The sequence below is a fragment of the Entelurus aequoreus genome, linkage group LG03 (assembly GCF_033978785.1).
Source record: "Entelurus aequoreus isolate RoL-2023_Sb linkage group LG03, RoL_Eaeq_v1.1, whole genome shotgun sequence".
NCBI classification, from domain to species: domain Eukaryota; kingdom Metazoa; phylum Chordata; class Actinopteri; order Syngnathiformes; family Syngnathidae; genus Entelurus; species Entelurus aequoreus.
Genome location: NC_084733.1, coordinates 73896451 through 73920643, shown reverse-complemented (window position 1 = coordinate 73920643; position 24193 = coordinate 73896451). Strand labels below are relative to the sequence as shown.

General features: G+C 37.5%; 1 long non-coding RNA gene across 1 annotated transcript in view; it reads right to left on the bottom strand.

Annotated features, from left to right (window-relative positions):
* LOC133646868 (uncharacterized) overlaps positions 1-24193 on the bottom strand; it is a 229422-nt gene that overhangs the window by 5398 nt on the left and 199831 nt on the right. Inside the window, exon 4 of the long non-coding RNA XR_009825363.1 lies at positions 7728-7855. This is a non-coding gene — a long non-coding RNA (uncharacterized LOC133646868). The remainder of the gene's footprint in view (positions 1-7727; positions 7856-24193) is intronic.

Here is a 24193-nt window from a genome sequence, read left to right as displayed (position 1 = left end):
ATGATGAATTCCAGCATTTACTGTGACATTTTGAAATCCCACATCCTTAGTAGTGATAGTGTCATGGTCTGGGGCTGCATGAGTTCTGCAAGCACTGGAGAGCTGTGGTTCATCAAGGGTTATGATGAATTTCAGTAGTTATGGGGACATTTTGACTCCCTTAGTAGTGGCAGCAACATGGTCTGGGGCTGCATGAGTTCTGCCGGGACATAAGGAGCTGTGGTTCGTTGAAGGAAATTATTAATTTCAACACGCAGATTGACTTTTTAAAAATCTGCTCTTTTGCTGGTGGTACGTCACAGTCTGGGGCTGCATGAGTGCTGCAGGCACTGGGGAGCTGCGGTTCACCGAGGGTAATGATGAATTCCAGCATTTACTGTGACATTTTGAAATCCCACATCCTTAGTAGTGATAGTGTCATGGTCTGGGGCTGCATGAGTTCTGCAGGCACTGGAGAACTGCGGTTCATCAAGGGTTATGATGAATTTCAGTCGTTACAGTGACATTTTGACTCCCTTAGTAGTGGCAGCAACATGGTCTGGGGCTGCACGAGTGCTGCAGGCACTGGGGAGCTACGTTTCATAGAGGGTAATGATGAATTTCGGCATTTACTGGGACATTTTGAAATCCCACTCCCTTAGTAGTGGCAGCGTCATGGTCTGGGGCTGCATGAGTTCTCCTGGGACTTGGGGAGATGCGGTTTATTGAAGGAAATTTTTAATTTCAACACACATGCTGACTTTTTGAAAATCTGCTCTTTTGCTGGTGGCAGCTTCACAGTCTGGGTCTGCACGAGTGCTGCAGGCACTGGGGAGCTGCGGTTCACCGAGGGTAAAGATGAATCCCAGCATTTACTGGGGTATTTTGAAATCCCGTTTCCTTAATAGTGATAGTGTCATGGTCTGGGGCTGCATGAGTTCTGCAGGCACTGGAGAGCTGCGGTTCATCAAGGGTTATGATTAATTTCAGTAGTCACGGTGACATTTTGACTCCCTTAGTAGTGGCAGCAACATGGTCTGGGGCTGCATGAGTTCTGCCGGGACTTAAGGAGATGTGGTTCGTTGAAGGAAATTATTAATTTCAACACGCAGATTGACTTTTAAAAAATCTGCTCTTTTGCTGGTGGTAGCGTCAGAGTCTGGGGCTGCACGAGTGCTGCAGGCACTGGGTAGCTGCGGTTCACCGAGGGTAATGATGAATTCCAGCATTTACTGTGAAATTTTGAAATCCCACTTCCTTAGTAGTGATAGTGTCATGGTCTGGGGCTGCATGAGTTCTGCAGGCACTGGGGAGCTGTGGTTCATCAAGGGTTATGATGAATTTCAGTAGTTACGGTGACATTTTGACTCCCTTAGTAGTGGCAGCAACATGGTCTGGGGCTGCATGAGTTCTGCCGGGACTTAAGGAGCTGTGGTTCGTTGAAGGAAATTATTAATTTCAACACGCAGATTGACTTTTTAAAAATCTGCTCTTTTGCTGGTGGTAGCGTCACAGTCTGGGGCTGCACGAGTGCTGCAGGCACTGGGGAGCTACGTTTCACAGAGGCTAATGATGAATTTCAGCATTTACTGGGACATTTTGAAATCCCACTCCCTTAGTAGTGGCAGCGTCATGGTCTGGGGCTGCATGAGTTCTCCTGGGACTTGGGGAGATGCGGTTTATTGAGGGAAATTTTTAATTTCAACACACATGCTGACTTTTTGAAAATCTGCTCTTTTGCTGGTGGCAGCTTCACAGTCTGGGGCTGCACAAGTGCTGCGGGCACTGGGGAGCTGCGGTTCATCGAGGGTAATGATGAATCCCAGCATTTACTGGGGTATTTTTATTGCCTTAGCGGTGGCAGCATCACAAATGGAAAAAAAATCCAGTCCAACATTGACTGTGACGTTGTGAAAATCAATTTCCTTGTTGTCCAGGGCTGCACGAGTGCTGCAGGCGGTAAGGGAGGAGTGGTTAATTGAAGGGAAAGATAAGGGCCACATGGCAGTTTTCCTGCGTAATAGGTCAAAATGTATGTTCAGTGGACAGTACAGCTGTAGAAGCTGTACACGGACTACTCTAAAGTATATCCAGGTTTAGTAGAGTGTAGTATATAATAATACAATGTTTGCATATACGAGGGCTGTACTCACTTTGCTCGAATCCTTTTCAAAGCAGAACAAAATTGTTAGCAGCACTCTGTCACTTCCACTTTCCCCTCGCAATCTCACCACTCCTACGCTGCTCATCATCATCTACTTAGCACCCGAGCGTCGCGAATATGAAAATGAGCATGTGCGGACACGTTTCTCCGCGATTCACACGCGCGACGCTGCTCGTTCCCAGCAACCCGCACGGCGACCTTTCATTTTCAACCACCCGAGTCCGACCTGACCTGGAATGCATCGCTTGACGGAAACCACTGTTTATTCAACGCCATGTTTGTTCACACGGGACTACTACACACACTAAAACACACTCATACTGTCTGATTCCATATCTAATCAAACACGCATTCAAAATATGAAATAATCAATGAAATAAGGTTAAATAATTCAATAAATTCTATTATGAAACATAATCTTGAATAATGACCAACAAAAACAACTACATCTATCATACAATCTATTTAATTTGTAAATGTATATATTTAATAGACTTTTATATAATTTTTATACTAAACGATACACCATTAAAATGGTTATGGTTAGCACAAAAAACTATTGGTATTAACCATAACCAACTTCAATTAGATACTGTACATTTAAAATGCTATTAAATTCTAAATGACTTCCAATGAAGATGGATGTCATTAAATGATTAAAACATCTAATTTTAATTTAAAAGTACACAAAATATTCAAGTTTATCATTGAGTAAATATGTATCATAAATATGAGTCTCTATTAAAATGTAATTTGACATTGGTAAATGTAATTATATAAAATAATATACCAAAAGTAGTTATGGGTACTATAGTAAAACCACAACAGATTTTGTAGTGTATACATTTATATGATCACATTTAACAACATATTCATCAAATGTCAACTTCCAACTTAATAAAAATTATTATTTATGATAAATATTATTTTTTTATGAAGTCAAATATTTCATGTACTTTTTTTTAATCATGGTTTTTATTATTTCATCAGTTTTATTTTTTAACCTTTTGAAATAATGTAATGACATGATATCCATCTACATCGGAAGTCAATTCAAATTATTTAATTGTAAATTGATCTAACGTCTCAAATAGGGATGTCCGATAATGGCTTTTTGCCGATATCCGATATTCCGATATTGTCCAACTCTTTAATTACCGATACCGATATCAACCGATATATGCAGTCGTGGAATTAACACATTATTATGCCTAATTTGGACAACCAGGTATGGTGAAGATAAGGTACTTTTTAAAAAAATTAGTAAAATAAGATAAATAAATTAAAAACATTTTCTTGAATAAAAAAGAAAGTACAACAATATAAAAACAGTTACATAGAAACTAGTAATGAATGAAAATGAGTAAAATTAACTGTTAAAGGTTAGTACTATTAGTGGACCAGCAGCATGCACAATCATGTGTGCTTACGGACTGTATCCCTTGCAGACTGTATTGATATATATTGATATATAATGTAGGAACCAGAATATTAATAACAGAAAGAAACAACCCTTTTGTGTGAATGAGTGTAAATGGGGGAGGGAGGTTTTTTGGGTTGGTGCACTAATTGTAAGTGTATCTTGTGTTTTTTATGTTGATTTAATAAAAAAATTAAAAAAACATTTTTAAAAACGATACCGATAATAAAAAAAAACGATACAGATAATTTCCGATATTACATTTTAACGCATATATCAGCCGATAATATCGGCAGGCCGATATTATCGGACATCTCTAGTCTCAGATGCTCGGAAGTAAATACAATGTTCACGGAAATTAAAAATACCATATTTTTTTTACTTTTTTAATTTTTTTAAAGGTGAGTACATTAATATAAATGTCATGACACCTAAATATTAGTCATGAAGTAACAGATTTATTTAGGATAATATAGTACAGGGGTCCCCAAACTTTTTGACTCAGGGGCCGCATTGGGTTAAAACAATTTGGCAGGGGGGCCGGGCTGTATATACATATATATATATATATATATATATATATATATATATATATATATATATATATATATATATATATATATATATATATATATATATATATATATATATATATATATATATATATATATATATATATTCCTTGCGCACTAATTAACTGAAAGAGCGCGCACTTGATGTCACGTTATCGATGGGAAAATGCATTTTTAGACACTATGATTTGCCTGAGCGGCTAAGAGACACCGAGAGTAACAAGTGGCAGAAAATTGATTTTAAAGGACAGATTTTTTTAAATAATAATAAAAAAATAAAAAATAATAATATATATATATTTTTTTAAACTTGGGACTTTCCACGGGCCGGACTTTGGACGCTGCAGGGCCGGATGCAGCCTGCAGGCCATAGTTTGGGGACCCCTGATATAGTACAATTTGAATCGATAAATTGAAAATATATTTAAAAATTTTACAATTTAATGATTACATTGAAAAAAATTTAATAATCTAACATTACTAAAAAAACTCATATATATTTTTTAATTATGTATTTATCTAGCGATCATGCATTTTTGGCCAGTAAAAAAAAAAGAAACGGTGAAAAATCATTATAAATACACGAACGTCCATCATAAGGTTGCATACGCTCGTCCACCAGAGGGCAGTGCTGAGTCCAGTCACGGCCTTAAAGTTGAGCGTCTTCTCATTCCGCCCACAACTCTCTGGAGCACACCCAGACTCTTTTGGATGACCATGCAGAGCCATTGTGGCGATGTTACTTAGATTAAACCTTCCTCTTTTATCTGAGTTGGAGAACAAAAATGTGACACGACACAATTAGTGTCAAAGGAGCGACCGTCCTGCAGCGGACTCAACTATGTGGACGTCTTTTCACAGACTGTTAAGTCGCTGTGTCTCGTCCAGGCGTTACGTAACGTCACCGATCAGCAGGCCGAATAATTACATCTGCCACGATCTTTTATTATCGTATTCACGTTGACTGTGGGGCATGGCGGGGGAGACTTTGTTTCCTGCGAGTGAACCGACTTGATTAAGCAGATTGACCAACACTCTACTATCTAAACTACTAACTAAACTGTCAGTCGCCCACATCTGCGGTCCTCTCCAAGGTTTCTCACTGTCATCCCACTGGGTTGAGTTTTTCCTTGCCCTGATGTGGGATGTGGGATCTGAACCGAGGATGTCGTTGTGGCTTGTGCAGCCCTTTGAGACACTCGTGATTTAGGGCTATGTAAATAAACATTGATTGATTGACAGCAGCTTGGCGGTAGCTAGGTCACGTTTTGAACAAGTAGCGATTCCCGTAGCGTAGCTATTTTTAGACCCGCGTAGCGAGGTAGCTTACATCAAAGCTACAAGCTACTAGAAAATGGACAAATCCAGGGGGAGCTGATGAAAAAAAAATACGGAGAAAATCCACGATGCTTGGTTGGTTTACTATAATGAGTCACGATTGGTTAAGGCACAGGTGTCAAACTCAAGGCCCGGGGGGCCAGATCCGGCCCGCGACATCATTTTATCTGGCCCGCAAAGACTTGGAAATGATATGTGCCGATAAAGTACTTCATATTTTCTCACTAAATGTAATGGGTTTTTTTTATTTTGACAGAAAAAATATATGTATTGCTTGAAATGGCATACCTTTTAAACTTTAATAGTATCCAATATTGCAACAAATATTACATACTTTCCAAACATAATTTTTAGAGATGTCCGATAATATCGGAAATTATCGGTATCGGTTTCAACCTCCCGATTTTCCCGGGAGACTCCCGAATTTCAGTGCCCCTCCCAAAAATCTTGGTCCCCAACCTTTTTTTTTTTTTTATTTTTTTTTTTTTTCATAAAGAAATACAATCATGTGTGCTTACGGACTGTATCCCTGCAGGCTGTATTGATCTATATTGATATATGATGTATATATTGTGTTTTGTTCGAGAAATGTTCCAATTCATTTGAATGGGTATTCCCTGGACATTTGAGAATTTCAGGAAAAGCGGAATTTTTTGAAAAAATATTGATATTGGGTTGGAGTTGGAATTTTTTGAATCGGTTGAAAAATGTTGACGTAGTAACAGTTTGAATTAGGGATGTCCGTTAATGGCTTTTTGCCGATATCCCGATATTGTCCAACTCTTTAATAACCGATACCGATATCAACCGATACTGATATATACAGTCGTGGAATTAACACATTATTATGCCTAATTTGGACAACCAGTTATGGTGAAGATAAGGTCCTTTTTTTTAAAAATTATAAAATAAACTATGATAAATAAATTAAAAACATTTTCTTGAATAAAAAAGAAAGTAAAACAATATAAAAACAGTTACATAGAAACTAGTAATTAATGAAAATTAGTAAAATGAACTGTTAAAGGTTAGTACTATTAGTGGACCAGCAGCACGCACAATCATGTGTGCTTACGGACTGTATCCCTTGCAGACTGTATTGATATATATTGATATATAATGTAGGAACCAGAATATTAATAACAGAAAGAAACAACCCTTTTGTGTGAATGAGTGTGAATGAGTGTAAATGGGGTAGGGAGGTTTTTTGGGTTGGTGCACTAATTGTAAGTGTATCTTGTGTAGTTTATGTTAAATTTAATAAATAAATAAAAAAATAAATTAAAAAAACGATACCGATAATTAAAAAAAACGATACCGATAATTTCCGATATTACATTTTATTATCGGACATCTCTAGTTTGAATTTAAATGGGTAATTCGGAATTCCTTGGATTTTCGGAAAACCGGGAATGTGTACGAAAATAAAGGGGGCGGCACGTTGGTATTTTTTAGAGGCTGTATAGTACCGAATATGATTCATTAGTATCACGGAACTACACTACCGTTCAAAAGTTTGGGGTCACCCAAACAATTTTGTGGAATAGCCTTCATTTCTAAGAACAAGAATAGACTGTCGAGTTTCAGATGAAAGTTCTCTTTTTCTGGCCATTTTGAGCATTTAATTGACCCCACAAATGTGATGCTCCAGAAACTCAATCTGCTCAAAGGAAGGTCAGTTTTGTAGCTTCTGTAACGAGCTAAACTGTTTTCAGATGTGTGAACATGATTGCACAAGGGTTTTCTAATCATCAATTAGCCTTCTGAGCCAATGAGCAAACACATTGTACCATTAGAACACTGGAGTGATAGTTGCTGGAAATGGGCCTCTATACACCTATGTAGATATTGCACCAAAAACCAGACATTTGCAGCTAGAATAGTCATTTACCACATTAGCAATGTATAGAGTGTATTTCTTTAAAGTTAAGACTAGTTTAAAGTTATCTTCATTGAAAAATAAGGACATTTTAATGTGACCCCAAACTTTTGAACGGTAGTGTATACTATACCGTACAACTCTAATTTAGACAAACAAACATTGATATTGTTTTTGTAATTTTTTTGGCGTAAGATAACTAAGCATCATCCTGATCTAAAAGCAGGCTTGGTGGAGGTAATTCAAGATCAAATGAATGCTCACAACAACAAAGCTGACTAAAAAAAGTATAGATTCTGTCCAGAAATCAGACTTGCCTCTACTGCCCTCAAGTGGTCAATTGTTGTAGTTGAAAAAAAAATTGAACACCGTTACCTTTTTTCTGAGGAACGCCGCCATTTTCAGCCCGGGTTGGAAACCAGGTCAACGCCGGCGTGTTGTCTCGGCGTGCTGCGTTCTCTCACTGCTTCCATCAAAGTGTTTCTCGCCCGGGGAGACATGAGCTGCAACAACAGCACCCAAAAAAAAAAAAAACAGACGGGAGGAAACATTAGGCCTAGCAATCAAGCTAATGAAAAGTGAGCTATTAGGAGGCACAGCGAGTTCGACAAGATGCTTAATTGTTACGCCACTGTTTTGGAAACCACCAAATCGTGGTAATGGAAACAGAACGGCGTGATTATCTGGCTCGCTCGCCCGTCCTGACAGACGACAACCCGCCCCGGAAAGGGGTTAGCATAACACGCTGACATGCTAGCAGAGGTTTAATCAAGACCTCAGCTGTGGGAGCTGAGAGGGGGGTCTGGTCTGGTGGTCCGGCAAGATGGGATCTGAGCCCGGGCGCTGAAAGCCGAGCCCGGGACGACTTTGGAGGGGATATTTTGGGAGAAGGTCCCCCAGCTAGCCTGTGAAGATGACATCAACACACCCGGACGTGAGGTCTGACAAGGACTGAGTGAGTCACAAAGTTAAAGTGTGGTGAAATTACCCTCTGCATGACCCATCCCCTTGTTCCACCCCCTGGGAGGTGAGGGGAGCAGTGAGCAGCAGCGGTGGCCGCGCCCGGGAATCATTTTTGGTCATTTAACCCCCCCAATTCCAACCCTTGATGCTGAGTGCCAAGCAGGGAGGTAATGGCTCCCATTTTTATAGACATTGGTATGACTCGGGTTTGAAGTCACAACCTACCGATCTCAGGGTGGACACTCTAACCCAGGGGTCACCAACGCGGTGCCCGCGGGCACCAGGTAGCCCATAAGGACCAGATGAGTAGCCCGCCGGCCTGTTCTAAAAATAGCTCAAATAGCAGCACTTACCAGTGAGCTGCCTCTATTTTTTAAATTGTATTTATTTACTAGCAATCTGGTCTCGCTTTGCCCGACATTTTTAATTCTAAGAGAGACAAAACTCAAATAGAATTTGAAAATCCAAAGAAATACTTTCAAGACTTGGTCTTCACTTGTTTAAATAAATTCATTAATTTTTTTACTTTGCTTCTTATAACTTTCAGAAAGACAATTTTAGAGAAAAAATACAACCTTAAAAATGATTTTAGGATTTTTAAACACATATACCTTTTTACCTTTTAAATTCCTTCCTCTTCTTTCCTTAACATTTAAATCAATGTTCAAGTAAATTTATTTTTTCTATTGTAAAGAATAATAAATACATTTTAATTTAATTCTTCATTTTAGCTTCTGTTTTTTCGACAAAGAATATTTGTGAAATATTTCTTCAAACTTATGTTTATTAAAATTCAAAAAAAAAATTCTGGCAAATCTAGGAAATCTGTAGAATCAAATTTAAATCTTATTTCAAAGTCTTTTGAATTTCTTTTAAAATTTTTGTTCTGGAAAATCTAGAAGAAATAATGATTTGTCTTTGTTAGAAATATAGCTTGGTCCAATTTGTTATATATTCTAACAAAGTGCAGATTGGATTTTAACCTATTTAAAACATGTCATAAAAATTCTAAAATGAATCTTAATCAGGAAAAAATTTTTTTTAATTTTTTCAAAAAGATTCGAATTAGCTAGTTTTTCTCTTCTTTTTTTTGGTTGAATTTTGAATTTTAAAATGTAATTGTCATTTTTTTTCGTGTTTTCTCTTCTTTTAAACCATTCAATTAAGTGTAAATATCATTAATTATTAATAACATAGAGTTAAAGGTAAATTGAGCAAATTGGCTATTTCTGGCAATTTATCTAAGTGTGTATCAAACCGGTAGCCCTTCGCATTAATCACTACCCAAGAAGTAGCTCTTGGTTTCAAAAAGGTTGGTGACCCCTGCTCTAACCACTAGGCCACTGAGCAGGCAGCAACACATCAAGCTGACAACAAAACATCTTCTTAAAATGACATTAGTTGTGGTACTTTAAGAAGTGAGGATGGGGAGGGGCTACGTGTGCCTCGCACCAGGACAAATAGACCTGCTTGTGTGTGTACAAATCACCGTAAAAGTCAACAGTTCTTTCTTTTGCGGGGTACACAAATATTTTCAAAAACGTATAAATTAGGTAACGTTTAGTTTATGCCTCATTCCTGTGAGAATCCTGCGTGTGACTGAAACATTGAGGGGGTGGGACTGTCCAGGGCTAGCTGCAGTGTGCTCAAAACGTGAGCACATAATACTGTATCATCTCTTTCTCTTTCGGATTTATCAGGTCACTAGTGCGTTCTTCGCTCATTCTTTAAGTGACGGATGAGGCAACAGTCTCATACATATTTACATAATGTGGTATGTAAATATGTAATAACACACCACCCTAGCCACGCTCGCCCTTTAGAGCACAGCTGTAACTTCCTGGTGCTAAACCGAGCAGAAAGTAGTTCTCAGGTTTCTCTATGTTTACATTTTCACACTTTTTTGTTACACTTTAAGTAGCATTTCTTACATATTCCTTATGTTTGCACCTTCATTTTAAGAGTTTATTTAATAGGATTTTTACTTCTTTTTTTTTTTTTCAGAATTTTGTTGACATTTCCTTTCCTTCCTGCCGAGAGAGCTGAGAGGATTATTATAACTGAATATATTTTTCTCATGGTCCTCATTTTTATCAATATCAATAATTAAAGCTATTGTTCAATATAAAACACTTATATCGTGATACAGAAACTCAGAAAGGGGACAAAACGATGGGCTTTTGGAGCAAAATGTATGGAAGATTTTATATACATATATAAAAAATAAAAATACAAAAATAAAAATAAAAAAATAAAAAAATATATAAAATAAAAAATAAAATAAAAAATATATATATATATTCTAGAAGCGTATAGATACGCAAATATCTGTATTTACAGTGCATCCGGAAAGTTTTCACAGCGCTTTACTTTTTTTACCTTATTCCAAAACAAAATAAATTGCTTTTTGTTCTCAAAATTCTACACACAATACCCCGTAACGACAACGTGAAAAGGTTGTTGTTGTTTTTTCATTAGCAAATGTAATAAACAAATAAAAATCACATGTAGAAAATGAAAGGAATGGATGGATCTACTTAGTTATTTATATCATTTGCTCAATATGTTGTTGATGCACCTTTGGCAGCAATTACAGCCTCAAGTCTTTTTGAATACGATGCCAAAAACTTGGCACACCTTTTGGGCAGTTTCGCCCGTTCCTCTTTGCAGCGCCTCTCAAGCGCCATCAGGTTGGATAGAAAGTGTAAGTTTGCATCCGGGATGTCTCTGTACGATGCTGCATTCATATTTCCCTCTATCCTGACTAGTCTCCCACTTCCTTCTGCTGAAAAACAACCTCACAGCATGATGCTGCCACCACCATGCTTCGCTGTAGGGATGGTATTGGCGTGGTGATGAGCGGTGCCTTGTTTCCTCCAAACATGATGTCTGGTATTCACGCCAAATGTTGGCAATATGTGTCTCATCAGACCAGAGAATTTAGTTTCTCGTGGTCTGAGTCTTTTAGGTGCATTTTGGCAAACTTTTTACCAAGAAATGGCCTCCGTCTGACCTCACTAACATACAGGCCTGATCGGTAGGATGGTTGTCCTTCTGGAAGGTTCTCCTCTCTCCACAGAGGAATGCTGTAGCTCTGACAGAGTGACCATCGGGTTCTTGGTCACCTCCCTGATTAGACTAAGATGAATCGAGGGAAAGGATCGAGGGAAAGATGAATGCAGCAATGTACAGAGACATCCTGGATGCAAACTTACACTTTCTACCCAACCTGATGGAGCTTGAGAGGTGCTGCGAAGAGGAATGGGCGAAACCGCCCAAAGATAGGTGTGCCAAGTTTGTGGCAAAGGTGCATCAACAAAGTATTGAGCATTATTTGAGTATTTTTCTTTTCATTATTTTTAATAAATGTTCAATTTAAGAAAAAAAAACCTTTTCACATTGTCATTATGGGGTATTGTTTGTAGAATTTTGAGGACAAAAATGATTTTATTCCATTTTGGAACGAGGCTGTGACATAAAGTGTGGGAAAAATGACCTTTCTGGATGCACTGTATGTGAACATGGTTTTTGTTCTGGATTGAGGGAGTTGAGTCCTATTTTGAGGGAGAACGCGTTGGAACTTGGAATTGTCCAAACTTGCAACGAGCATGAACTTCTTCATCAGGAAAAAAAAAAAAAGATAGTTCTTGCATGAAACTGACACACACGTCTCTAAGAAAAAAAAACACCAGACATGCTAAGTGTGATGGTGATGCTTTTAAAGGAATACACGCTCAGTCAGGAAGGTCTCACGCTGCAAAATCTGTCAAACACACATCTGGACGCGCAGCTGGAAGCAGATATCGAGTAACAGACACGGCCACGGTTAGGGTTTTGCTAGCTTTCTCTCACTTTGGAACGATAGCATTATCCAAACAATCATTTCTACGGCTCGTGTTTGTTTCTTTGCAGCTCAATATACAAAACCCACAACCAGTGAAGTTGGCACGTTGTGTAAATGGTAAACAAAAACAGAATACATTGATTTGCAAATCCTTATATTCCATTGAATAGACTGCAAAAACAAGATACTTCACGTTCAAACTGGAAAACGTTGATATGTTTTGCAAATATTAGCTCATTTGGAATTTGATGCCTGCAACATGTTTAAAAAAAAAAGCTGGCACGAGTGGCAAAAAAGACAGAGGAAGTTGAGGAATGCTCATCAAACACTTATTTGGAACATCCCACAGGTGAGCATGCTAATTGGGAACAGGTGGGTGCCATAATTGGGTATAAAAGCAGCTTCCATGAAATGCTCAGTCATTCACAAACAAGGATGGGGCGAGGGTCACCACTTTGTGAACAAATGCGTGAGCAAATTGTTTAAGAACAACATTTCTCAACCAGCTATTGCAAGGAATTTAGGGATTTCACCATCTACGGTCCGTAATATCATCAAAGGGTTCATAGAATCTGGAGAAATCACTGCACGTAAGCGGCAATGCCCGTGACCGTCGATCCCTCAGGCGGTACTGCATCAAAAACCGACATCAATGTGTAAAGGATATCACCATATGGGCTCAGGAACACTTCAGAAAACCACTGTCAGTGACTACAGTTTGTCGCTACATCTGTAAGTGCAAGTTAAAACTCTACGATGCTAAACGAAAGCCATTTATCAACAACACCCAGAAACGCCGCCGGCTTTGCTGGGGCCGAGCTCATCTAAGATGGACTGATGCAAAGTGGAAAAGTGTTCTGTGGTCTGACGAGTCCACATTTCAAATTGTTTTGGGAAACTGTGGACGTCTTGTACTCTGGACCAAAGAGGAAAAGAGCCATCCGGATTGTTATAGGCGCAAAGTTGAAAAGCCAGCATCTGTGATGGTATGGGGGTGTATTAGTGCCCAAGGCACGGGTAACTTACACATCTGTGAAGGCACCATTAATGCTGAAAGGTACAAACAGCTTTTGGAGCAACATAAGTTGCCATCCAAGCAACGTCTTTTTCATGGACGCCCCTGCTTATTTCAACAAAACAATGCCAAGCCAGATTCTGCACGTGTTACAACAGCGTGGCTTCATAGTAAAAGAGTGCGGGTACTACACTGGCCTGCCTGTAGTCCAGACTTGTCTCCCATTGAAAATGTGTGGCGCTTTATGAAACGTCAAATACGACAACGGAGTGTTGAACAACTTAAGCTGTACATCAAGCAAGAATGGGAAAGAATTCCACCTGAAAAGCTTCAAAAGTTGGTCTCCTCACTCAGTTCTCAAATGTTTACTGGATGTTGTTAAAAGGAAAGGCCATGTAACACAGTGGTAAGCATGCCAACTGTTTTAATCATTCTAAGTTAATGATTATTTGCATCAAAAAATTAAGTTTCTCATTTCGAACAAAAAATACATTTTCTTTGCCGTCTATTCAATTGAATATAAGTTGAAAAGGATTTGCAAATCATTGTATTCTGTTTTTATTTACCATTTACACAATGTGCCAACTTCACTGGTTTTGGGCTTTGTATAAATAATCGACTAAATGTTAAAAAGCCGTCCAGGATTCAAAGCTAAAAAAAAAAAAGACTTGGCAGATGGTTTATGAAGTGGGAAATGCGTTCAACATGTTCGGCCTGCAGGAGACATTTAATGTGTTTTTGGAGAGGCTCACTGAATGCGAACAATAACCACGTTTGGATCAAAGCCTCCGCAGGAATCAGGCTCTTGCACGTTTACACGCTATTAGTGCACTTAATGAAGGACTTTGACTTGAAGGAACACGCTTTGACACAGGAGAGCCACTGGTGACGTGCACTTCCTAATGCGCGAGCATGTACAGCTGGGGCCCACTCATGTCAGTGGGTGACGAGCCTACGGGGGTGAACGATGCGTCCCGAGGGGGCGGGAGCGTGTCGCAGTCCTCGCGGTCTTGAACGGTGTGACTCGTGCCATGTTGAGACAATCAGAGCGCTTGTTGTGTCGGAGGAGGTTGTCTGCCATAAATAGTGTCGGGTTACAAGCGCCATGTGTCATTTGGCGGCTCGTCTTACGGCCGCCATGGCTGGCCGTGAGCTCGCTATGTCAGCGCGTCTTTTGGACTCCTGGAGACTGCAGAGAAACGCTGCCTGACAGCCACAAGGTCCCGACTATGTATGGAAATAGCGAATACACTGCAAAAACTGAAATCTAAGTAAGATTAAATATCTCAAATAAGGGTGATATTTGCTTATTTTCTGTCTGATAAGATAATTCTTCTCACTAAGCAGATTTTATGTTAGAGTGTTTTACTTGTTTAAGGGTTTTGGTCCTAAATGATCTCAGTAGCTGAGATTTTATGAGCTATATTGAGTTAAACCTGCTTGAAACTAGAATATCAACTGATGCAAAGCTGTGTCATCTACAATCACAAGTATAAAACTACTTTTTTTAAGTAATAATTTCTTTTTTTTCTTTTTTTTTTTTTTTTTTTTTTTTTTTTTATAATGTCCTGCCCAGCTTCTCGGGCAAATCATATAGCAGATGTAGATGCCCATATCGGCTGTTCAGATTTACTTTACAAAAGAGAAGTGTAGGATACTTCTCTTGTTGCCTTACTTGTATTTTGACTTTATTAAATGTATTTATATTATCATTTGGTGCAGCCGGGCCGGAGCAGGAGGGGATAGAAAGAGAGAAAAAGGAAGACAGAGGGGGGAATTGTGGGGACAAGAGGGGGATTAGACAGAGAGACAAAAACAACAACAGCAAACACAACAACAACAACAACAACAACAACAACAGAGCAACATCAGCAAATACGACATGTACAAATATGATGGTAAAAGAAATAGCAAATAAGCAGTTAGCGAAAATTAAAAAAAAAAAAAAGTACAGAAATGTCAATGAGCATTATTACACTAAAAATGGAGCAATATGAATACCAACAGAAATAGTGCTATTGATAATAAACAATACCAATACTTTACCTTTATTATCAACAATACAATTGTTCAAATGCAACAATACATATACGTAATGATAACTTGAGATACGAAAGAATGCAGAAAAATGGAGGGGAAGAAAGAGAAGCAACCTTAACCTTGTAGATTGTTATAGTAACAATAGTAGTAATAGTAATAGTAATAATTTCTTACTTCAAGCATGAAAAAAAAATCATGATGCTACGGGGTGAACGATGCGTCATTATGTCAAGATAATGGCACTAGCATTTACTTAAAGGCCTACTGAAATGAATTTTTTAAATTTAATCGGGGATAGCAGATCCATTCTATGTGTCATACTTGATCATTTCGCGATATTGCCATATTTTTGCTGAAAGGATTTAGTAGAGAACATCGACGATAAAGTTCGCAACTTTTGGTCGCTGATAAAAAAAAGCCTTGCCTGTACCGGAAGTAGCGTGACGTCGCAGGTTGAAAGGCTCCTCACATTTGCACATTGTTTACACCAGCAGCGAGAGAGATTCGGACAGAGAAAGCGACGATTACCCCATTAATTTGAGCGAGGATGAAAGATTTGTGGATGAGGAACGTGAGAGTGAAGGACTAGAGTGCAGTGCAGGACGTATCTTTTTTCGCTCTGACCGTAACTTAGGTACAAGGGTTCATTGGATTCCACACTCTCTCGTTTTTCTATTGTGGATCACGGATTTGTATTTTAAACCACCTCGGATACTATATCCTCTTGAAAATGAGAGTCGAGAACGTGAAATGGACATCCACAGTGACTTTTATCTCCACGACTATACATCGGCGAAGCACTTTAGCTACGGCGCTAACGTGATAGCATCGGGCTTAACTGCAGATAGAAACAAAAGAAATAAACCCCTAACTGGAAGGATAGACAGAAAATCAACAATACTATTAAACCATGGACATGTAAATACACGGTTAATGCTTTCCAGCCTGGCGAAGCTTAACAATGCTGTTGCTAACGATGCCATTCAAGCTAACTTAGCTACGGGACCTCACAGAGCTATGATAAAAACATTAGCTATCCACCTACGCCAGCCAGCCCTCATCTGCTCATCAACACCCGTGCTCACCTGCGTTCCAGCGATCGACGGAGCAACGAAGGACTTCACCCGATCATCCGTGCGGTCGGCGGCTAGCGTCGGATGCGCGTCTGCTATCCAAGTCAAAGTCCTCCTGGTTGTGTTGCTGCAGCCAGCCGCTAATACACCGATCCCACCTACAGCTTTCTTCTTTGCAGTCTTCATTGTTCATTAAACAAATTGCAAAAGATTCACCAACACAGATGTCCAGAATACTGTGGAATTTTGCGATGAAAACAGAGCTTTTTGTATTGGATACAATGGTGTCCGAATACTTCTGTTTCAAAGATTGACGTCACGCGCATACGTCATCATACATAGACGTTTTCAACCGGAAGTTTCACTGGAAATTTAAAATTGCACTTTATAAGTTAACCCGGCCGTATTGGCATGTGTTGCAATGTTAAGATTTCATCATTGATATATAAACTATCAGACTGCGTGGTCGGTAGTAGTGGGTTTCAGTAGGCCTTTAATTTTTTAAGAATATTTTTCAACATATTGAGCAAAAAGGTCTATTTTTTTTTTTCTATCAAGAAAAGTGCACTTGTTATTAGTGAGAATATACTTATTTTAAAGTCTTTTTGGGTTCATTGAGGTTAGCTAATTTTACTTGTCCTGGAAAGTCTTGACTAGCCGAATTTTCTTGTTCTATTGGCAGATAATTTTGCTTAGTTCAAGTAAAATACCCCTCATTTTTGTAATTTTTTTTCTTGTTTTTGAACACTGACTTTTTGCAGTGTAGTCTTTGGTGTTTTTCAACAGCACACATGTTAGCGTTGTTGCTTATGTTATGTTGATATCTTCAATAACTTTGGAAGTTTAGGAAAGTTTGCACATCCAGGTATGTTTGGATGAGTTAAAACTTCATTATCGGCAACATTTAAAGTGCAAGTAGAGTGGAAAAACATGGTACCAAAATGTATTTTGATACTTTTGGCATTATTGGCTTTATTCTCATATATGTTTGACCCGAAAATGTCTCCAGTGTTTCGTTTCGGTATGTTAAATATTCCGTATCGGAATGTTCATTCTTCTGTATGTCATGCAAGTATGGGAAAATTGACAATAAATAATTTTTAAAGTCTTTAAAGTTTATTTAAAAAACACGTTCGGTGGGATGCTTAAAGACGACGGTCACTCCAATGTTGAGGAAAACACGTAAGACAACATCTCCTGGTCAGAGAACACTACTACCATCAATAAGAAGGCTCAGCAGCGCCTGCACTTCCTGAGAGTCCTCAAGAAGTACAACCAGGACTCCAACCTGCTGCTGACCTTCTACCGCTCATCTATTGAGAGCCTGCTGACATACTGCATCACAGCATGGTCACTTTGTACTTTCCACCCACAGTCTGAATGCTTCTGTATATATGTTTATAGTATAATATTTAATATTTATACAACACATTTAGAACATTCGATCTCAGGACTGGACTGTGCACCTTACCTCCTTTTGCACTATTTATTTTCTTTCCTTCCTATGTTTTGCATATTTATAGACTGTCGCACTGATACTGGAGTTGCTTTTAATCTCATTGTACCTGTGTATAGTGACAATAAAATGCATTCTATTCTATTCTAAGTTAGGTTTGTTGAAGACCATTTAAAATCACTGAGTTGTGTTTAGTGTGTATTAGGGTTGGGGAAAATATCCATACAGCAATACATCAAAATACTTTTTCTTACAATAACATTTCGATTTATAATGTCCTATTATTGAATTTTTTTAACCATGTTTTGGGCCAACTGCAACCCAATGATGACTTTAGCACCTCTGCTCTGCAAAGAAGTCGACAGTTAAAAGGTTGTTTTTTTTTTACATTTGAAGAAACCTTACCCAGAAATTGATACAACGTTGATTATAAGTACATGTTCTTTAAAACTGACTTTGAAACAACGTTGCAAAATAGTTGTATTTGAAAACTGAGACAACGTTGGATCCACGTTGTTGGTTGGGAAATGACCAAATTTCAATGGTCAGATCGACGTCACAACCTGACATTGAATAAACGTCGTCAAAAAGCATGTTGTTTCAACGTTGTAGAATACTGGTTGGGAAATGACCAAATTTCAATGGTCAAATCAACGTCAGAACCCAACATTGAATAAACGTCGTCAAATAGCATGTTGTTTCAATGTTTGTGTTGTAGAATATCGGTTGGGAAATGACCAAAATTCAATGGTGGAATCAAATTTCAGAACCTGACATTGAATAAAAGTTGTCAAAAAGCATGTTGTTTTAACGATGTATTTGTGTTGAGGAATATTGGTTGGGAAATGACCAAAATTCAATGGTCAAATCAACTTCAGAACCCAACATTGAACAAACTTTGTCAAAAAGCATGTTGTTACAACGTTGTAGAATATTGGTTGGGAAATGACCAAAACTCAAAAGTCAAATCAACGTCAGAACCCAACATTGACTAAACGTCGTCAAAAAGCATGTTGTTTTAAGGTTGTATTTGTGTTGTAGAATATTGGTTGGGAAATGACCAAAATTCAATGGTCGAATCAACGTCAGAACCAAACATTGACTAAACGTCGTCAAAAAGCATGTTGTTTTAAGGTTGTATTTGTGTTGTAGAATATTGGTTGGGAAATGACCAAAATTCAAAGGTCAAATCAACGTCAGAACCCAACATTGAACAAACGTTGTCAAAAAGCATGTTGTTTCAACGTTGTAGAACATTGGTTGGGAAATGACCAAAATGCAAAGGTCAAATCAACGTCACAACCTGACATTGAATAAACGTCGTCAAAAAGCATGTTGTTTCAACGTTGTATTTGTGTTGTAGAATATTGGTTGGGAAATGACCAAATTTCAATGGTCAAATCAACGTCAGAACCCAACATTGAATAAACATCGCCAAAAAGCATGTTGTTTCAATTTTGTAAAATATTGGTTGGGAAATGATAAAAATTCAAAAGTCAAATCAACGTCAGAACCCAACATTGACGACTAAACGTCGTCAAAAAGCATGTTGTTTTAACGTTGTATTTGTGTTGTAGAATATTGGTTGGAAAAATACCAAAATTCAATGGTCGAATCAACGTCATAACCCAACATTGAATAAACGTCGCCAAAAAACATGTTGTTTCAATGTTGTAGAATATTGGTTGGGAAATGACCTAAATTCAAAGGTCAAATCAACGTCAGAACCCAACATTTAATAAACGTAGCCAAAAAGCATGTTGTTTTAATGTTGTTTTTGTGTTGTAGAATATTGGTTGGAAAATGACCGAAATTAAAAGGTCAAATCAACGTCACAGCCTGACATTTAATAAACCTTGTCAAAAAGCATGTTGTTTTAACGTTGTATTCGTGTTGTAGAATATTGGTTGGGAAATGACCAAAATTCAATGTTCAAGTCAACATCACAACCTGACATTGAATAAACGTGGTCAAAAAGCATGTTGTTTCAACATTGTATTTTTGTTGTAGAATATAAGTTGGGAAATGAACAAATGTCATTGGTCAAATCAACGTCAGAACCCAACATTGAATAAACGTCGTCAAATAGCATGTTGTTTCAACGTTGTATTTGTGTTGTAGAATATCGGTTGGGAAATGACCGAAATTCAATGGTGGAATCAAATTTCAGAACCTGACATTGAATAAAAGTTGTCAAAAAGCATGTTGTTTTAACGATGTATTTGTGTTGAGGAATATTGGTTGGGAAATGACCAAAATTCAATGGTCAAATCAACTTCAGAACCCAACATTGAACAAACTTTGTCAAAAAGCATGTTGTTACAACGTTGTAGAATATTGGTTGGGAAATGACCAAAACTCAAAAGTCAAATCAACGTCAGAACCCAACATTGACTAAACGTCGTCAAAAAGCATGTTGTTTTAAGGTTGTATTTGTGTTGTAGAATATTGGTTGGGAAATGACCAAAATTCAATGGTCGAATCAACGTCAGAACCCAACATTGACTAAACGTCGTCAAAAAGCATGTTGTTTTAAGGTTGTATTTGTGTTGTAGAATATTGGTTGGGAAATGACCAAAATTCAATGGTCGAATCAACGTCAGAACCAAACATTGACTAAACGTCGTCAAAAAGCATGTTGTTTTAAGGTTGTATTTGTGTTGTAGAATATTGGTTGGGAAATGACCAAAATTCAAAGGTCAAATCAACGTCAGAACCCAACATTGAACAAACGTTGTCAAAAAGCATGTTGTTTCAACGTTGTAGAACATTGGTTGGGAAATGACCAAAATGCAAAGGTCAAATCAACGTCACAACCTGACATTGAATAAACGTCGTCAAAAAGCATGTTGTTTCAACGTTGTATTTGTGTTGTAGAATATTGGTTGGGAAATGACCAAATTTCAATGGTCAAATCAACGTCAGAACCCAACATTGAATAAACATCGCCAAAAAGCATGTTGTTTCAATTTTGTAAAATATTGGTTGGGAAATGATAAAAATTCAAAAGTCAAATCAACGTCAGAACCCAACATTGACGACTAAACGTCGTCAAAAAGCATGTTGTTTTAACGTTGTATTTGTGTTGTAGAATATTGGTTGGAAAAATACCAAAATTCAATGGTCGAATCAACGTCATAACCCAACATTGAATAAACGTCGCCAAAAAACATGTTGTTTCAATGTTGTAGAATATTGGTTGGGAAATGACCTAAATTCAAAGGTCAAATCAACGTCAGAACCCAACATTTAATAAACGTAGCCAAAAAGCATGTTGTTTTAATGTTGTTTTTGTGTTGTAGAATATTGGTTGGAAAATGACCGAAATTAAAAGGTCAAATCAACGTCACAGCCTGACATTTAATAAACCTTGTCAAAAAGCATGTTGTTTTAACGTTGTATTCGTGTTGTAGAATATTGGTTGGGAAATGACCAAAATTCAATGTTCAAGTCAACATCACAACCTGACATTGAATAAACGTGGTCAAAAAGCATGTTGTTTCAACATTGTATTTTTGTTGTAGAATATAAGTTGGGAAATGAACAAATGTCATTGGTCAAATCAACGTCAGAACCCAACATTGAATAAACGTCGTCAAATAGCATGTTGTTTCAACGTTGTATTTGTGTTGTAGAATATCGGTTGGGAAATGACCGAAATTCAATGGTGGAATCAAATTTCAGAACCTGACATTGAATAAAAGTTGTCAAAAAGCATGTTGTTTTAACGATGTATTTGTGTTGAGGAATATTGGTTGGGAAATGACCAAAATTCAATGGTCAAATCAACTTCAGAACCCAACATTGAACAAACTTTGTCAAAAAGCATGTTGTTACAACGTTGTAGAATATTGGTTGGGAAATGACCAAAACTCAAAAGTCAAATCAACGTCAGAACCCAACATTGACTAAACGTCGTCAAAAAGCATGTTGTTTTAAGGTTGTATTTGTGTTGTAGAATATTGGTTGGGAAATGACCAAAATTCAATGGTCGAATCAACGTCAGAACCCAACATTGACTAAACGTCGTCAAAAAGCATGTTGTTTTAAGGTTGTATTTGTGTTGTAGAATATTGGTTGGGAAATGACCAAAATTCAATGGTCGAATCAACGTCAGAACCCAACATTGACTAAACGTCGTCAAAAAGCATGTTGTTTTAAGGTTGTATTTGTGTTGTAGAATATTGGTTGGGAAATGACCAAAATTCAAAGGTCAAATCAACGTCAGAACCCAACATTGAACAAACGTTGTCAAAAAGCATGTTGTTTCAACGTTGTAGAACATTGGTTGGGAAATGACCAAAATGCAAAGGTCAAATCAACGTCACAACCTGACATTGAATAAACGTCGTCAAAAAGCATGTTGTTTCAACGTTGTATTTGTGTTGTAGAATATTGGTTGGGAAATGACCAAATTTCAATGGTCAAATCAACGTCAGAACCCAACATTGAATAAACGTCGCCAAAAAGCATGTTGTTTCAATTTTGTAAAATATTGGTTGGGAAATGATAAAAATTCAAAAGTCAAATCAACGTCAGAGCCCAACATTGAATAAACGTCGTCAAATAGCATGTTGTTTCAACGTTGTATTTGTGTTGTAGAATATCGGTTGGGAAATGACCAAAATTCAATGGTGGAATCAAATTTCAGAACCTGACATTGAATAAAAGTTGTCAAAAAGCATGTTGTTTTAACGATGTATTTGTGTTGAGGAATATTGGTTGGGAAATGACCAAAATTCAAAGGTCAAATCAACGTCAGAACCCAACATTGAACAAACGTTGTCAAAAAGCATGTTGTTTTAAGGTTGTATTTGTGTTGTAGAATATTGGTTGGGAAATGACCAAAATTCAAAGGTCAAATCAACGTCAGAACCCAACATTGAACAAACGTTGTCAAAAAGCATGTTGTTTTAAGGTTGTATTTGTGTTGTAGAATATTGGTTGGGAAATGACCAAAATTCAAAGGTCAAATCAACGTCAGAACCCAACATTGAATAAACGTCGTCAAATAGCATGTTGTTTCAACGTTGTATTTGTGTTGTAGAATATCGGTTGGGAAATGACCGAAATTCAATGGTGGAATCAAATTTCAGAACCTGACATTGAATAAAAGTTGTCAAAAAGCATGTTGTTTTAACGATGTATTTCTGTTGAGGAATATTGGTTGGGAAATGACCAAAATTCAAAGGTCAAATCAACGTCAGAACCCAACATTGAACAAACGTTGTCAAAAAGCATGTTGTTTCAACGTTGTAGAACATTGGTTGGGAAATGACCAAAATGCAAAGGTCAAATCAACGTCACAACCTGACATTGAATAAACGTCGTCAAAAAGCATGTTGTTTCAACGTTGTATTTGTGTTGTAGAATATTGGTTGGGAAATGACCAAATTTCAATGGTCAAATCAACGTCAGAACCCAACATTGAATAAACATCGCCAAAAAGCATGTTGTTTCAATTTTGTAAAATATTGGTTGGGAAATGATAAAAATTCAAAAGTCAAATCAACGTCAGAACCCAACATTGACGACTAAACGTCGTCAAAAAGCATGTTGTTTTAACGTTGTATTTGTGTTGTAGAATATTGGTTGGAAAAAGACCAAAATTCAATGATCGAATCAACGTCAGAACCCAACATTGAATAAACGTCGCCAAAAAACATGTTGTTTCAATGTTGTAGAATATTGGTTGGGAAATGACCTAAATTCAAAGGTCAAATCAACGTCAGAACCCAACATTGAATAAACGTAGCCAAAAAGCAAGTTGTTTTAATGTTGTTTTTGTGTTGTAGAATATTGGTTGGAAAATGACCGAAATTAAAAGGTCAAATCAACGTCACAGCCTGACATTGAATAAACCTTGTCAAAAAGCATGTTGTTTTAACGTTGTATTCGTGTTGTAGAATATTGGTTGGGAAATGACCAAAATTCAATGTTCAAATCAACATCACAACCTGACATTGAATAAACGTGGTCAAAAAGCATGTTGTTTCAACATTGTATTTTTGTTGTAGAATATTAGTTGGGAAATGAACAAATGTCATTGGTCAAATCAACGTCAGAACCCAACATTGAATAAACGTTGTCAAATAGCATGTTGTTTCAACGTTGTATTTGTGTTGTAGAATATTGGTTGGAAATGACCAAAATTCAATGGTCAAATCAACTTCAGAACCCAACATTGAACAAACGTTGTCAAAAAGCATGTTGTTACAACGTTGTAGAATATTGGTTGGTAAATGACCAAAATTCAATGTTCAAATCAACATCACAACCTGACATTGAATAAACGTTGTCAAAAAGCATGTTGTTTCAACGTTGTATTTTTGTTGTAGAATATTATTTGGGAAATGAACAAATGTCATTGGTCAAATCAACGTCAGAACCCAACATTGAATAAACGTTGTCAAATAGCATGTTGTTTCAACGTTGTAGAACATTGGTTGG